Source organism: Rana temporaria, chromosome 3 (genome assembly GCF_905171775.1).
Source record: "Rana temporaria chromosome 3, aRanTem1.1, whole genome shotgun sequence".
Lineage (NCBI taxonomy): Eukaryota > Metazoa > Chordata > Amphibia > Anura > Ranidae > Rana > Rana temporaria.
In genome coordinates this window covers 148499847-148515753 of record NC_053491.1, presented here as the reverse complement: position 1 = coordinate 148515753, position 15907 = coordinate 148499847, and the positions used below count along the sequence as shown (strand labels likewise).

The 15907-nt window shown below is 45.6% G+C and overlaps 1 protein-coding gene across 1 annotated transcript in view; it reads right to left on the bottom strand.

The window, feature by feature from the left end:
• The window catches only part of TBC1D22A (TBC1 domain family member 22A), a 735477-nt gene that overhangs the window by 539502 nt on the left and 180068 nt on the right, over positions 1–15907 (bottom strand). The window lies entirely within an intron of this gene.

The window sequence follows — 15907 nt, the reverse complement described above, 5'->3', positions numbered from 1 at the left end:
AAAAATAAAAAATTAAAAATTTCTCCACTGATAAAAGCTGTCCGTGTGTTCAAATGAATAACCTTATAGCACAGGTGTCAAACACAAGGCCTGCGGGCCAAATCCGGCCCTCCAGGCCATTTCATGTGGCCCTCGCACCTCTAGCTCTCCTCTGGTCCTCCTCCAGACCCCTACACTTTCTGCTTTCAAGCAATGCATCCAGCTTCTTCCCAACAGCAGCATAAGGAAAGGGGGTGCACTGTGATGTAAGGGAGGGTGGGGGACTCAACTTCTGATGGTGGGGTGGCTCTTCACATCTAATGTAAGGGGAGAGGATGCGCTGGACATCTAATCTTACAGATACAACCGGCCCTTTTGAGGGCAATCATAATGCTGATGCTGCCCACAATGAAATAGAGTTTGACACCCCTGCCCTATAGCAAGAAGCACCCCATTTGCTAGAGTGATACATAGTCATTATCCTTTCAGCTATATCAGAAGGGGTGCCTAGAAAATAGGAGGAGGATACTTCAGCACAAGACAATCATCCCCCCACCCCCCCTATTCTTTATTCGTAATCCTATTGGACAGCAGGGCAGCTCATAATAGTAATGTATCAATAGGCATATGTGGAGGTCAGGAGGGGGTATCAAGCTTTGATATTAGCAGGAAGTGTCAGAGGTTTGACCTTTACAACACACTTGCTTTAAGGCATTGTGACAGTAGTCTAAAGGACAAGACAGCCACACCACTCCAATAGGGTAAGCACGGCAACTTACCCTCAAAGTGATAATAAAGGCAGATTTTTCTTTTTAAATAACAGACGTATCATACCTGCGCTGTGTAGTGGTTTTGCACAGAGCAGCCCCAATCCTCCTCTTCTCTGGCCCCTCACCGGTGCTCCTGGCCCCTTCATCTTGCCTAGTGCCCCCCACAGCAAGCAGCTTGCTCCCAAGCCACTTCTCTGTGTGTCTATTCACACATGGAGTGTGGCTCGGCCACTCTCCTGCTTTTTCCTCATTGGCTCATGAGGAAGAAACCCACATCGCCGGATTGAGATAGGGCTCAGGTAAGTATTAGGGGGGCTGCTGCATAGAAAAGGTTTAACAAAATAGAAATGCAAAAACTTGAGCCTTAACAACCACTTTAAATTCCATATCACTCTCCCTCAGTGTTCCCCAGGAATTTCCCACAATATTTTGGGGGACTGTTATTGAGGAAATTTCTAGTTTGTATTAGCTAAGGGCATGAAAAGCTTTTACCATAACTGAAGGTCTAAATAACTGCAGCACTATTGTATTGGTGGGAACAGTCTGCACAATTGATAGGATGCCACCAAGATAATTGTAAATACTGAAAGTTCTGACAGGGGAAGAAAATGCTACAGCATACAGTTTATAGCAGATTCATGCAAGACATTAATTGCAGTGATCCTAGTCAAAACTAGAACCCAGTAGAATTATTTCTACATTTCCAGCCATATAAAACTGCTAAACAGACAAGGACCAAAATTAAGTTGTTTTATTTATGTCATCATATCGTCTGGCAAGGTCTTAATCAAGAAATGGTTTTCTATGGATTTAATGAATTACTCACACTGAAAAGAAAACAGTGCGATTACTAACCCTTGTATGTAAATTATATTTATCGTATTGACATTTAAATTACGTTATATTGCATAAAAGTGTATGTAAATAATCTTTATATTATTGACATTTTATTTGCATGATCTTGATATAGTGCAGACCGAACAGTTGGGAATGTGTTCTGTAAGAAATCATCTTATTTTTACCTCTACGGATTAGAAGCTATGGACAATGTACTCCTAATAAAAGCAACAGTTTTTTTTTCCCCTGAAATCCCTGCCCCGTGGATGTCATTCTTCTAGATGAATAATGTGCACTTTGCCCACAACGCCTCCTGGGATATGTCTCATATTCCAGGAGGCATAGTCCTTCATTGGGAAAGGAGGAAGGGTGGAACCAGGTGGTGCGTTATAGGTCAAGCCATTGGCTTGATCCAAAAAGAGTCGGCAGCTTAGTGATTACGTCACAGAATATTTTGGCACGGGACCGTGGGGGGTGCAGAGAAGCAGCAGAATTTAGCAGGAAAACGCTGGATCAACTGGATGGGAGAGTACCTTAAATGTGCAGGACCAGCAACCAGGTAAGTGGGGGGTAAAAAAAAAATGGGGAACTAGAGAGCATAAAGTTCCACTTTAATAAAAATCTACTGAACTCCAAATCCATTTCCATTTATATGTCCAAGTAAAGCATTTCCACATACACTTTATTACCAAAAGTATTGAGATGTCTGCCTTTAAAAGCACATGAACTTTAAAGAGAGAGTTCACCCAAAAAAAAATTGTAACATTAGATTTAGGCTAATTAAGGGGAGCAGAAACGGGTATTTTTTTTTTAAATCAATGCCGTACTTACCGTTTTAGAGATAGATGTTCTCCCGCCGCTTCCGGGTATGATCTTCGGGACTGGGCGTTCCTATTTGATTGACAGCCTTTCCGACGGTGGCATACATCGCGTCACCAGTTGCCGAAAGAAGCCGAACGTCGGTGCGGCTCTATACAGCGCCTGCGCACCGACGTTCGGCTACTTTCGGAAACTCGTGACGCGCTGTATGCGACGGTCGGAAATGCTGTCAATCAAATAGGAACGCCCAGTCCCGCAGGCCATACCCGGAAGCGTCGGGAGAACATCTATCTCTACAACGGTAAGGAAGGCATCCTAATACTTTTGATAATATAGAGAAAGGGAGAAAGCTCATGGCAGAAGATTTTAATGATGAACCTCTTCACCGGATCTGAAGCCACAGGTGCTGGCAATGCATATAGCAATGCGAATGAAAGGGAATGTCTGGACAGCCGCACTCCGAAAATGTTGCCTTTATTAATAAAACAGGATCACAAAATATATGCCACAGCAGACAGGATACCTCCTGACGCGTTTCACACTATTACTTAGTGCTTAATCATAGCAACATTTTCGGAATGCGGCTGTCCAGACATTCCCTCTCATTCACTTTTGACAATATAGTGCATCTTGCAGTATCTCCCAACATATAAGCACAGTGTAGTCAGAAACTGCATGACATGCAATGAGGCATGGGGCATTTACAATGGTGTATCATGAGAGATGCACCATTGGTATATAAACATTTGGGTGAATTTCTTTTTTTAAAGGAAAACTTAACCCATAACAAACATGTTATATATTGTAGCTCAGATGTGGTGGCTGCCTTTCATGTTTTTTTCAGGAAAATACAATTTTCAGCAAATACAGTTGCAATAAAAAGTATGTGAACCCTTTTGGAAGGATATGGATTTCTGCATAAATTGGTCAATAAATGTGATCTGGGGGCGTGGCCTGGACATGCAGAGGTGAAGACGTGTTTCTCAGGAGTTCTGGCGCTGACACCGTAAAAACCTGCTATATTGCTGCCTCTCATCCGCTCAACATGAGAAAAAAGTCGGGCAAGACTCTTCCTAAACCGGGGGCATCCTCGGGCTCCATCAAGAGATTCCTTTCTATGGAATCGGGAGACGTGGAGGACGCGGACGGCCTAGGCCGCACTACACGTGGCACAAGCTCCGGGGTGAGTTCCACCCCCCGCCGTAAGCCGGAGCACAGGCATCACTCTCCAGCCTCGTCTGCCTGCTCGGAAGGCGAGGAGAGCTCCCTTGGCCAATCTAGTGTTGCGGCACTTGTAGAGGGCTTCCCGACCAAAGCTGAATTCGCATCAATGTTTCGAGGACTGTAGCGCTCAATTAACAAAGATCTCTCCGCAGTGCGTGGGGACTTGGCGCTGGTGTTAGAGCGTGTAGAGGAATCGGAACTCCGTTTGGATCGCCACGCGGCCGCCATTAGAGATCTGCAATCCTCCACAAGGTCCCTCACTATTGCGCACAGGATGGCCCTCTACAAGATCGAGGACCAGGAGAACCGTGCCAGGAGGAACAAGATTAGTATTAGAGGCCTCCCCGAGGCGACGGGAGATGATGACCTTCTTCACTCGGTCCGTGGCATCTTTAACGGAATGTTAGGCCTCCCTGCAGACCACCCGCTCAAGTTGGACAGGGTTCATAGAGCCCTACGTCCCCGCAATTTCTCATCAGACACTCCAAGGGACGTGATCTGTAGGCTCCACTACTATGAGGAAAAGGAGCAAATAATGCGCAAGGCCTGAGACTCTACCTCCCTGGACTTTGATGGGGCCACCCTGTCCTTCTTCCCTGATCTTGCTAGGGAAACCTTGGACCGCCGTAGAGCCCTGAAACCCTTGACGGAGAAACTCAGGGCCGCATCGATCTCCTACCGCAGGGGCTTCCCGACGGCTCTCATTGCCCATCAAGGAGGTAAGACAACAGTGCTCCGCTTCTCGGAGGATTTGGAGAAATTTTGTTCGGATGTCGATATTTCCCCTCCGGAGCTACCCGGCTGGCAAGAAACTCTCCATCCTCTTCCTGCAGCATCTACCCCTCAATGGAAGAATGTAGGCCGCGGACGTCGCTCCGCCACCGCAGAGATCTCCCCGCCTCTGGAGTGAGGCCTGTACCGCCAGATGGAAGCTCTCCATGATATTGTCTCAGGCCTGTCTGGCTAATTCGGCCTGACCACTCTATCTCATGGGTGTCTCCTGACTTTCATGATACCCATGGGCCCTGTTTGTCACTTTCTCTCCCGGAGGTTCGGTTGATCCATTACTCTTGCTGGAGTGACTTGAGAGGGGTTCTCTTTAGTTAACTATGTTTTGGGTACTGCTCACCTCGCCCAATGGGTCCTATGTGCAATTTTGTGGTATACATAGCAGGTTCTAAACTAATGTTCAGTGTAATCTTCAATACTAGATTTAAGTTTAAGTTTTATTGTACTTCTGATGTGATTGGTGTCAGCGCTGGGATTCCCTGACGGCGATCATGGCTCTTTCGATGCTCGCCGCCAGCTCCTGGCGTGGTTCCACCCCCCTCCTGAGGGTGTGCGGCGCGACCCTGCACTCCTGTGTCCTGGCCTCTTCGGGGGCTGTGGGCATGGGGGTGTTGGCCCGCTCGCACTACCCTCCTTTGCACCGCATTCAATTGCGTGCATTTACGAGATGCGCCCCTTTTGGGGCCAATGTTGTTTTTGATGTTACTTTTCTCTGTCTATTTCTTCTTTCTCTCTTTCTGCCTCTATGGTGCTCTCCCCCCTTGCCCTTCCCTCCCCTGTCCCTTATTCTCTGTCCCCGCCGCAGGTGCCACCTTGCTAGTGATGAGGATACGTGTCCCTACTCTGAAACCCTATGGCTACGCTGAATTTGGTCTCCCTGAACGTCCGGGGTCTACACTCCCCAGGTAAGAGACATAACCTCTACAGAGAGCTGGGTCGCCTGCATGGGGACGTTGTGCTCTTGCAGGAAACCCACCTCACACACACCACCTCTGTGAAACTCACCTCCCCTCAATACCCATTATGGTATTATAGCCTTTCAGATGTCCACAAATCTAAGGGTGTGGCCATTGGGTTTCGCAGGGGGACTCCTTTTACGCTTGATGCCATGCTTAGTGATGATCTGGGTCGCTTCCTATTCCTTCGAGGTAGCCTGGGTAGTATGCCGTGCACAAAAGCCACTTTATATGCTCCCAACCGTGATCAGGTTTCCTTTATAGCTTCTACCCTTAAAAAATTGGGGGATTTCGCCTGGGGCTGTGTTCTCCTTGCCGGAGACTTTAATGTGTCCCTAGAACCATCTCTGGATACATCCTTAGGTCAGTCCTGTATCTCGCAGAGACGCCTTGCGTTTTTACGTAAATGTTTACATAATGCCCAATTGATGGACATTTGGCGGATCATGCATCCCCGGGTGAAAGACTATACCCATTACTCCCATCTACACCAGACTCATTCTAGAATAGACCTTTTCTTCATTAGTCACCACCATCTCTCCCTCCCGACGGCTTCTTCAATCGCCGCCACTACCATCTCAGACCATGTTCCGATCGTCCTCACTTTAGCTATCCCCTCCATCCCCTGTAGATCCACGAATTGGAAGCTTAATGACAACCTCCTTTCGGAAGAAGTAGATAGGAAGGTGCTTCTGAGTGACTTATCTCAATATTTCGCTGACAATCAACCCACTGGCGTCGCCCCTGGCACTCTGTGGGAGGCCCATAAGGCCTTTATCCGAGGTAAATTTATTGAACTGGGTACGAGGAGGAAGAGGGAACGCACCTTTAAACAACAGGAACTGATCAGGGACATTGAGACTTTAGAATGCCAACACAAATCTACTCGATCCCAAGCGATCTTCCATGTTCTGACCCAGAGAAGGGAGGAGCTACGGGCCCTCTATCATTTGGACCAGAAACAATCCTATCGTATTGTTGCCCAACGCCTGCACGAATGGGGCAATAGGCCTGGGCGCCTGCTGGCCCGTTCGTTGCAACAAAAAAAGACAGCCACTTTAGTGGCTCGGATTAAGACCTCGCGGGACTCTTTAGTGCACGATACGACGGCCATTGCTAGGGAATTCCGTTCATTCTACCAGGCTTTATACCACGTACGTAGCGCGGTTGAAGACACAGAGGCCAAATCCAGACTTATCAATGATTACCTGTCCCAAGCCAACTTGCCCAAACTGTCAGTGGACAAGTTGGCCGCCTTAGAAGGGGAGATCACTACCTCATTTCTTTGTTCAACATTGACACCAAGCTTTACGCTAAGGTTATTGCGAACAGGCTTCTCCCGCTCCTCCCCCAATGGGTCTCTATGGATCAGACAGGCTTTATTCCCGGGAGGGAGGCACGGGATAACTCCCTTCGCACCCTCTCACTGATGTCATATGTCCGCCGGTTCTCCCAGCCTACCCTTCTTTTATCTACAGATGCTGAGAAAGCTTTTGACAGGGTGGACTGGGAGTACCTTATGGCGACCCTCTCCCATCTCGGCATCGGTCCATCTCTACTGTCCCGTATTTCAGCCCTTTACTCTTCTCCCACCGCCCAACTCCTCATAAACGGTACCCTGAGTGAATCATTTACGTTATATAATGGCACCCGGCAGGGATGTCCCCTCTCTCCTATCTTATTCGCTCTCTCCCTCGAACCCTTCCTTTCGACGATCAGGCTAGACCCGAACATTCGGGGGATCACGGTAGGCTCTGTTGAACATAAATATGCCGCATACGCGGATGATATTCTCTTCTATATACAACGCCCCCTTATCTCCCTCCCTAATTTGATGTCCACTTTCTCAAAATTTAGTGCCATTTCTAATTTTAAAATCAATATGTCTAAATCCGAAATCTTAAACCTCACTGTCCCAAATAAACTCGCCACCCGTCTGAAAGAATCCTTCCCTTTTAATTGGCAGCCCCAGTCCCTTAAATATCTTGGCATCTTTCTGACCCCCAACCCCTCCTCTTTGTTCCGAACTAATTATATCCCCTTATTAAACACTATTAGAGCTGATTTGCAGAGGTGGTCCCAACTTGCCCATTCTTGGCTGGGGAGGATCAGCATTGTGAAGATGAACATACTGCCCAGGCTACTATTTTTGTTTCAAATGATTCCCTTTAAGATCCCAGTAGGTTTTTTCACTCTCCTTCGGTCCCTTTTCGGTAAATACATTTGGCATGGGAGGCGACCCAGATTAGCTAGATCCACACTTACCAGGTCTAAATCCGATGGAGGCCTCGCCTTACCGGATGCTAAAGGTTATTTTACAGCTGCAGTACTCACTAGGATATTAGATTGGAAGTACCATAAGCGTTCTAAACTGTGGGTGTCCCTGGAGGAGTCCATGTGCTCCACTGACTTGTTTACACAGCTATGGATCCCCAAAAGATGCAGGTCCCTGGCTATATCCACTTCTCCTCTCACGCACTCCACTTTAACGATCTGGGACTCACTGTGCAGATCCCATGGGTGGCTGCACAACTTCCCACTGATGCCTCTTGCTGGACACAACTACTTCCCCCCTGGGAATATGTTCATTTCTGGAAAGCCTTGGTCTCTCGGTAATGCAACAACGTTACATCAAGCGATTACTCCCACTGGGATGGCCTCTTTGTCCGACCTTATGGGTCCCTCCCCCGTTTGTTACATGGATCATTGGAAATACCACCAACTTTCAACCTTTGTACGCTCCCTTCCACAACCGCTTTGATCTCTCACGGATCTGTCCCTAATTGAACTAGACTTTGCTGAGGACCATCCCCCAGAGAGACCCCTCTCATATTTCTACAAGACGTTGATGTCCTTAGCAACCAAGGGCCAACCCATATTTCTTCGTAACTGGGAACGAGACCTCAATATAACTTTTACAGAGGCCCAAAAGTCCAAGATCCTTAGTTTGGCCCATACCTCCTCAATCTCCTCCAGGATCGCAGAAGTAAACTACAAAGTTCTCACCAGGTGGCACCTCACCCCTGCGGCACTTCATGGGATTTTTCCCCTGACTTCCCCTCTTTGCTGGAGGGGCTGCGGAAACAGAGCAACACATGCTCACCTTTGGTGGGACTGCCCAAATATACGCCCATTTTGAAATGCTGTTCTTGATTGTATGAAGGAAATTCAGGGATTTGAGACCCCCAGTGACCCTGGGGTCGTTTTGTTACACTGTACGGACAGACCAGTTGGCCCATATAAGAAATCCTTGACACCGCATTTTTTAAATGCGGCGAAATCTTTAATTCCTAGGTATTGGAAGTTGGCTATAGTTCCAACTCTGCGTCAATGGTTAGAGGAAGTTGATCATACATATCATATGGAGGATCTCACACTTTTTAGCAGGAATAAATCCGATCTGGCGATCAAAATATGGGCCGACTGGTTTGCCTTCAAGTTTACTACTGCGTATGCTAATATTGTATCCTAAGCTATGAGACACTATTCTCTTAATTAATATGTTTGTTTTATTTACATATGACTGGTATTCACCTGTGGCGACCTACCCTCCCTCCCTCCCTCCCCCTCACCCTTCTCTTTATTCTCTGCTTCTCCTTTTTCTTTTCTCATCTCTTTCTTCAACCTTCCTCATACTTTCTTACCATCCAATGTTCCTCACTTTATTGTAAGCACTTTGGCTCAGGGACATTTTAATAATGATACTGAGTAGGGGCTTTTTTTCGGTCTTGCCGAATGGTATCTGGTCATAGTCAGACCGTACTCTTTGCCCCTTCCTCCTTGTACCTCATTTTACTTTGATTTAATGTCCTTGATTTGATATTTGTTTTTGTCTTGGAATGGTCTTCTGTTTCATTCCCTTTTGTATTTGTATATTCTGTATACTTAATAAAAAACTTATTGAACAAACAAAAAAATAAATAAATGTGATCTGATCTTCATCTAAGCCACAACAATAGACAATCACAGTCTGCGTAAACTAATAACACACAAAAAATTAAATGTTGCCATGTTTTTATTGAACACACCATGTAAACATTCACAGTGCATGTGTAAAAAGTATATGAACCCCTAGACTAATGACATCTCCAAAAGCTAATTGGACTCCTGTTGGCTGACACCTCGCTCCAATCAATGAGATGGGAGGTGTTGGTTACAGCTGCTCTCTCCTATAAAACACACACACCAGTTCTGGGTTTGCTTTTCACAAGAAGCATTGCCTGATGTGAATGATGCCTCGCACAAAAGAGCTCTCAGAAGACCTACTATTAAGAATTGTTAACTTGCATAAAGCTGGAAAGGGTTATAAGAGTTTCTCCAAAAAGCCTTGCTGTTCATCAGTCCACGGTAATGGAGATGAATAGATCCAGACACGTATGTGGCCCATATCAGGAGAGCAAACCCTTGTCCCTTCATAGATACAGTGGAGCAGTGACGTAGCCACCCAGAAACAGCAATTGTGTTTGTGATTTACATATACTTTAAAATTTCCTGTTAGGAAAAAATCCATAGGAAATAAAAACTCAAAAAGCTATAGACATATTAAAATTTAGTGTGCCATCTATTTTCCACCACAGATTACTAATGTGTTGTTTGGATTCCAAATGCATTCAGTGGAAGTACTGGCATTACGTCAAAATACATAAAAAGGCTGTGTGAAAAAAAAAAAACTCAGGATTTTGTAGCTGTGCCGACCTATGACTTGGATAACTCAGAAAAAGGAGAAGCAAATTTAATGGATGTGCTGTGATTTAGTTTACAGTTTGAGTAAATGTTTCATTTTGTATTCACGCTCTTTGCATTATTAACCATTTAAGGAATACAAAATTTAGAGGTGCTCAGCATGTTTTGTTACAATGATGGTAAAATTCTCTTTCAGCAAGCAAAGACTCTCTGCAGGACATACACAGCTGCAACTCCTGTACTTTAAGAGGCATGTCATAATGTTTGGCTTGAATATGTAAGCCGAAATACCATTACCACTCATCGGGCTTTGTAACCCGTCATAATTAATTGTGCAAAAGCTTCGCCAAGCTAGGCAGAAGGAAATGTTTGCTTGAAGTAGTATGATGATGTGGGTTCTCCAGAAAGAAAGATATTCTGATCACATCTCTTTTGAAAGACGGTATTTTCTTCGGAGGAAAACATTTCTTTAATGACAACACTGCAGAGAGTAGATATCAACACACTCCAATCTAGACATGTAGCAGCCCTCATTTATTATAAGCCTGCCTTGTTTAAATTGCAAAGGAACATTTTCTATGGCTCATATAAAAAGCAGCAAAGCTCCGACATGGGACATTGTTTTAGTAAATGAAGTGGATGCACCAGCTCCAAAAATGCATTTTTATATTTGCTGTAGCTGAGCATATTTAAGGCATATTGTTCCTATGTTAAACTTAATTAGCCTTTAAAAATGTTGAACAGATGTTTGCTGTATAAAACCAATTTTACAATAAATAACACAAGACAGCAAGAAACTACTGCTTGATGAGTGCATTCATTATACTTTCTTGTGACCTTTATCTATATTTCTTGGGGTACTTTTTTCTGTAGCCGAGTATGTTTGATTCTACTTAACATGTCATTTACGCTTGGAGTTTGGTTAAGTACGGCCGTCAGCAGACTGTGTCAGTGACATTTTCTAAAAGCACAAAAAAAAATGTTTCCAGTCTGAAAGAATACCCGCCATGCATGTAAATATTTAACAAAAATAATACCACCTTTTTACATATATTATTCAGGAGGAAGCGGATAAAATTAAAACAGGTGGCTTGAAAAGGTTAATTTAGCACGGTGGAAGAAATACATTGGTTTGCACCATTAATAAGACTACTCAATGGCTATTTATTACAGGTACTTATATAGTGCCGTCAATTTTACACACACAAATTTGCTTGGAATCTAGGAGCCAGCTAAAAAAGTTAGGAGCCAGAAAACGCACCCCGTCCCGACGAGCTTGCGCGCAGAAGCGAACACATACGTGAGCAGCGCCCACATATGTAAACGGTGTTCAAACCTAACATGTGAGGTATCGCCTCGATTGGTAGAGCGAGAGCAATAATTCTAGCCCTAGACCTCCTCTGTAACTCAAAACATGCAATCTGTAGATTTTTTTTTAACGTCGCCTATGAAGATTTTAAAGGCTAAAAGTTTGTCGGCATTCCACAAACGGGCGCAATTTTGAAGCGTGACATGTTGGGTATGAATTTACCCGGCGTAACATTATCTTTCATAATATAAAAAAAAATGGGGATAACTTTACTGTTGTCTTATTTTTTTTATTAAAAAAAGTGTAATTTTTTTCCCAAAAAAGTGCGCTTGTAAGACCGCTGCGCAAATACGGCGTGACAGAAAGTATTGCAACGATCGCCATCTTATTCTCTAGGGTGTTAGGATAAAAAATATATATAATGTTTGGGGGTTCCAATTAGAGGGAAGAAGATGGCAGTGAAAAATAGTGAAAAATTACATTAGAATTGCTGTTTAACTTGTAATGCTTAACTTGTAATACCAACGGCCACCACTAGATGGCACCAGCTCACACATCTGGTGGTAAAAACTTGTAATACCAACTGCTCACCACCAGATGGCGCCAGCGCACAAAAACAATTTTTTTTTTTTGCCCACCTTCCAAGCCAAGTAGCCAGGACACCATTTCTAGTCGCCATGGCGACCTGGCGCCCGGGATTTGTCGAACCCTGATATAGTGTGTGTGTAATATTTACATCAGTCTCTGCCGACAAGGAGCCTACAATCTAAGTTCCCTAGTGCACATTCATACATACACATACTAGGGTCAATTTAGGTAGGATCCAATTAACCTAACGGCAAGTCTTTGAAGTGAGGGAGAAAACCGGAATACCCAGGGGAAACCCATACAGGCACAGGGAGAACATGCAAACTCCATGGCTGGGATTGGAACCAACGTCCCTAGTGCTACCAGATGGAAGTGCCTATTTGTTGTAAATGTTGACAGGGGGCTCATTTAGAAACTAATGTGTACAATTTTTCTTTGAATTGTAATATTATACAATTTTTGGATCTGACAGTATATAAAACATGTCTGAATGTACAATACCTGCCCGCGAGAATGTGTTTCCAGCGCGATCGCATCGCGCTGGTTTTCGGCAACAGAGTACTGTACATCTCGCTCTGGCTGAAATAGGAAAAACACAATACAGCGAGCGCGAGAAAGAAGCGACGGGGATTCGACTTGGATTCCCGCCAATACCAGGCACTGTGTTTTGTATGAATCATGAAGGGGGACTCCATGTAAAATTTTAAATAAAAAACGGTATGGGTTCCCCTCCAGGAGCATACCAGTTCCTTAGGTCTGGTATGGATTTTAAGGGGAACCCCCCTTCGCCCAAATAAATGTTGTGGGGCTCCCCCCAAAATCCATACCAGACCCTTCTCACCCCACCCCCAGGAAAGGGGGTGGGGACAAGCGAGCGAACACCCCCCCGAACCGTACCAGACCGCATGCCCTCAACATTGGGGGTGGGTGCTTTGGGGCAGGGGGGCGCCCCCCCCCCACCCCAAAGCACCTTGTCCCCATGTTGATGAGGACAAGGGCCTCTTCCCGACAACCCTGGCCATTGGTTGTCGGGGACTGCGGGTGCAGAGCTTATCGGAATCTGGGAGCCCCCTTTAATAAGGGGGCCCCCAGATCCCAGCCCCCCACCCTATGTGAATGAGTATGGGGTACATCGTACCCCAACCCATTCACCTGGAGGAAAAGTGCCAAGAAAAAAAACACACTACACATGTTTTTAAAGTCATTAGGCAGCTCCGGGGGTCTTCTTTCGACTTCGGGGGTCTTCTTCGGACTTCTCCACTCTCTTCTTCTGCTCTCCGGTGTTGTCTCCACCTGATCCTGCACTTTTTCGGCAGCCAGCGCTCCCATAAACTCCAGCACTGGGCTGTCCCTTGGTGTCCCCATATCCAATGCAGGGCTATGGGCTGTGTATTAGCCTTGATGACATTATTGGACCTTAACCACTTGCTTACTGGGCACTTAAACCCCCCTCCTGCCCAGACCAATTTTCAGCTTTCAGTGCTGTCACTCTTTGAACGATAATTGCGTGGTCATACAACACTGTACCCAAAGTGGTATTTGGTGGTATTTGATCACCTCTGGGTTTTTTATTTTTTGTTAAAACAAAAAAACAAAACCGTTTTATATTTTGTTATAAAATTTTGCAAACAGATAATTTTTCAACTTCATTGATGTACGCTGATGAGGTTGCACTGATGGGCACTGAGAGGTGGCAGTGATGAGCACTGAACAGGACTGGTAGGTGACAATGCTAAGTGCCATGGATTGGCACTACTGGTGGGCATCGATAGGTGGCACTCATGGGCATTGATAGGTGCCACCGATTGCTGGCACTGTAGGCACTGGCAGGCGGCACTGGTGGGCACAGATGAGCCGGCTGTGCCTCGTCCTCTTTGGGACCGATGTCCCTTGCACAGAAGCCTGTGATCGGCTTTTTTTTCTCTTCACGCTGTCAGGGTGAGGAGAAAAAAAAACGATTACCGATCTTCTGTTTACATTACGTGATCAGCTGTCATTGGCTGACAGCTCATCACATGGTAAGGGGACAGGATTTGCCCCTTACTCCGATCTGTGATCACCCAAGTCTCTGGGAAAGTGCAAAGGGCAGGACATCTATTGACCGGCAAAGTAGGTCCACGCTGTAGCTGTCATTCGGCTATAGTGCAGATCTGAAGGGGTTAAACCACGACAGTGTAGGGAAGAAACAGCTTCAGTGACTGGTTTAGCAGCACATGTGTTTACAGTAGCAGAGGTAAGAGATTTACCCAGTCCCCACATACATAAACATGCAGAGGTCCCCTGCAATGTGGGGTGGGCACAGCCCCACTTCACAGGCAGTCTTTTTGTTTTCCCAGAGGTCAACTTTAACATAGGTTTGCTGTAAAGTGGTTGTAAACCCACTTTTTGTACTTTTACCTACAGGTAAGCCTAGAACAAGGCTTACCTGTAGGTAAGGAGAATATCTCCTAAACCTGCACGGTTTAGGAGATATTCCCCTCGCAATGCGCCGCTGCGCATGCGCAGGGGGGATCTACGGCGAAAGGACCGGCAGCCGCCGGACCTTGCCGAGTTTCAAATCTTCGGCGCGTATGCGCGGGAGTGCCGTCATCGCCGCTCCAGCCAATTACAGCACTGGAGCGGCGATACCCGGAAGACACGCCGAGGCAAGATTAAATCTCGCTCGGCGTGAACCAGGTAAGTGATACGCACCTCGTTCCGAGGTAAGTATTTCATAATGAGCTAATATGTGGTGCATATTAGCTCATTATGACTTTTCCCTTACAGGAGGAAAAAATTTTTTTTTTTCATGCGGGTTTACAACCGCTTTAACCACTTGCCGACCGCGCACCGTCGTTATACGTCCACAAGGTGGCTCTGCTGGGCGAGAGCACGTAATATGACGTCCTCTCTCCCAGCCGCCACTAGGGGCTCGCCCCCGACTCCCGTGCGTGTGCCCGGCGGGCGCGATCGCCGCCGGGCACACGCGATCGCTCGTTACAGAGCGGGGACCGGGAGCTGTGTGTGTAAACACACAGCTCCCGGTCCTGTCAGCAGGGGAAATGCTGATCTTCGGTTCATACAATGTATGAACCGAGGATCAGTGTTACCCCTAGTGAGGCCACCCCCCCCCCCCCCCCACAGCAAGAACACACCCAGGCATACTTAACCCCTTCTCCGCCCCCTAGTGTTAACCCCTTCACTGCCAGTGGCATTTTTATAGTAATCCAATGCATTTTTATAGCACTGATCGCTATAAAAATGCCAATGGTCCCAAAAATGTGTCAAAAGTGTCCGAAGTGTCCGCCATAATGTCGCAAAACCGAAAAAAAAAATCGCTGATCGCCGCCATTACTAGTAAAAAAAATATAATAAAAATTACATAAAAATACCCCCTATTTTGTAAACGCTATAACTTTTGCGCAAACCAATCAATAAATGCTTATTGCGATTTTTTTTTACGAAAAATATGTAGAAGAAAACGTATCGGCCTAAACTGAGGAAAAAAAATGTTTTTTTATATATTTTTGGGGGATACTTATAGCAAAATGTAAAAAATATTAATTTTTTTCAAAATTGGCTCTCTATTTTTGTTTATAGCGCAAAAACTAAAAACCGCAGAGGTGATCAAATACCACCAAAAGTAAGCTCTATTTGTGGGAAAAAAAGGACACCAATTTTGTTTGGGAGCCATGTCGCACGACCGCGCAATTGTCTGTTAAAGCGACGCAGTCCCGAATCGCAAAAAGTACTCTGGTCTTTGGGCAGCAATATGGTCCGGGGGGTAAGTGGTTAACTTGTAGAGTGTAGCAGGCTTATACCTTATGTAGGGTTTTTACTTTCATCTATAAGTTCTCTGGGGAGATAGTTGTGTGTTTACTTGGCAAAGGAGGGGAATGCTTCCCCAATGTGAATAAAGACAGCAGTTACTGCACTTTTTTTCAGAATGATAAGGGGTTCAAGCTTTGTGATAT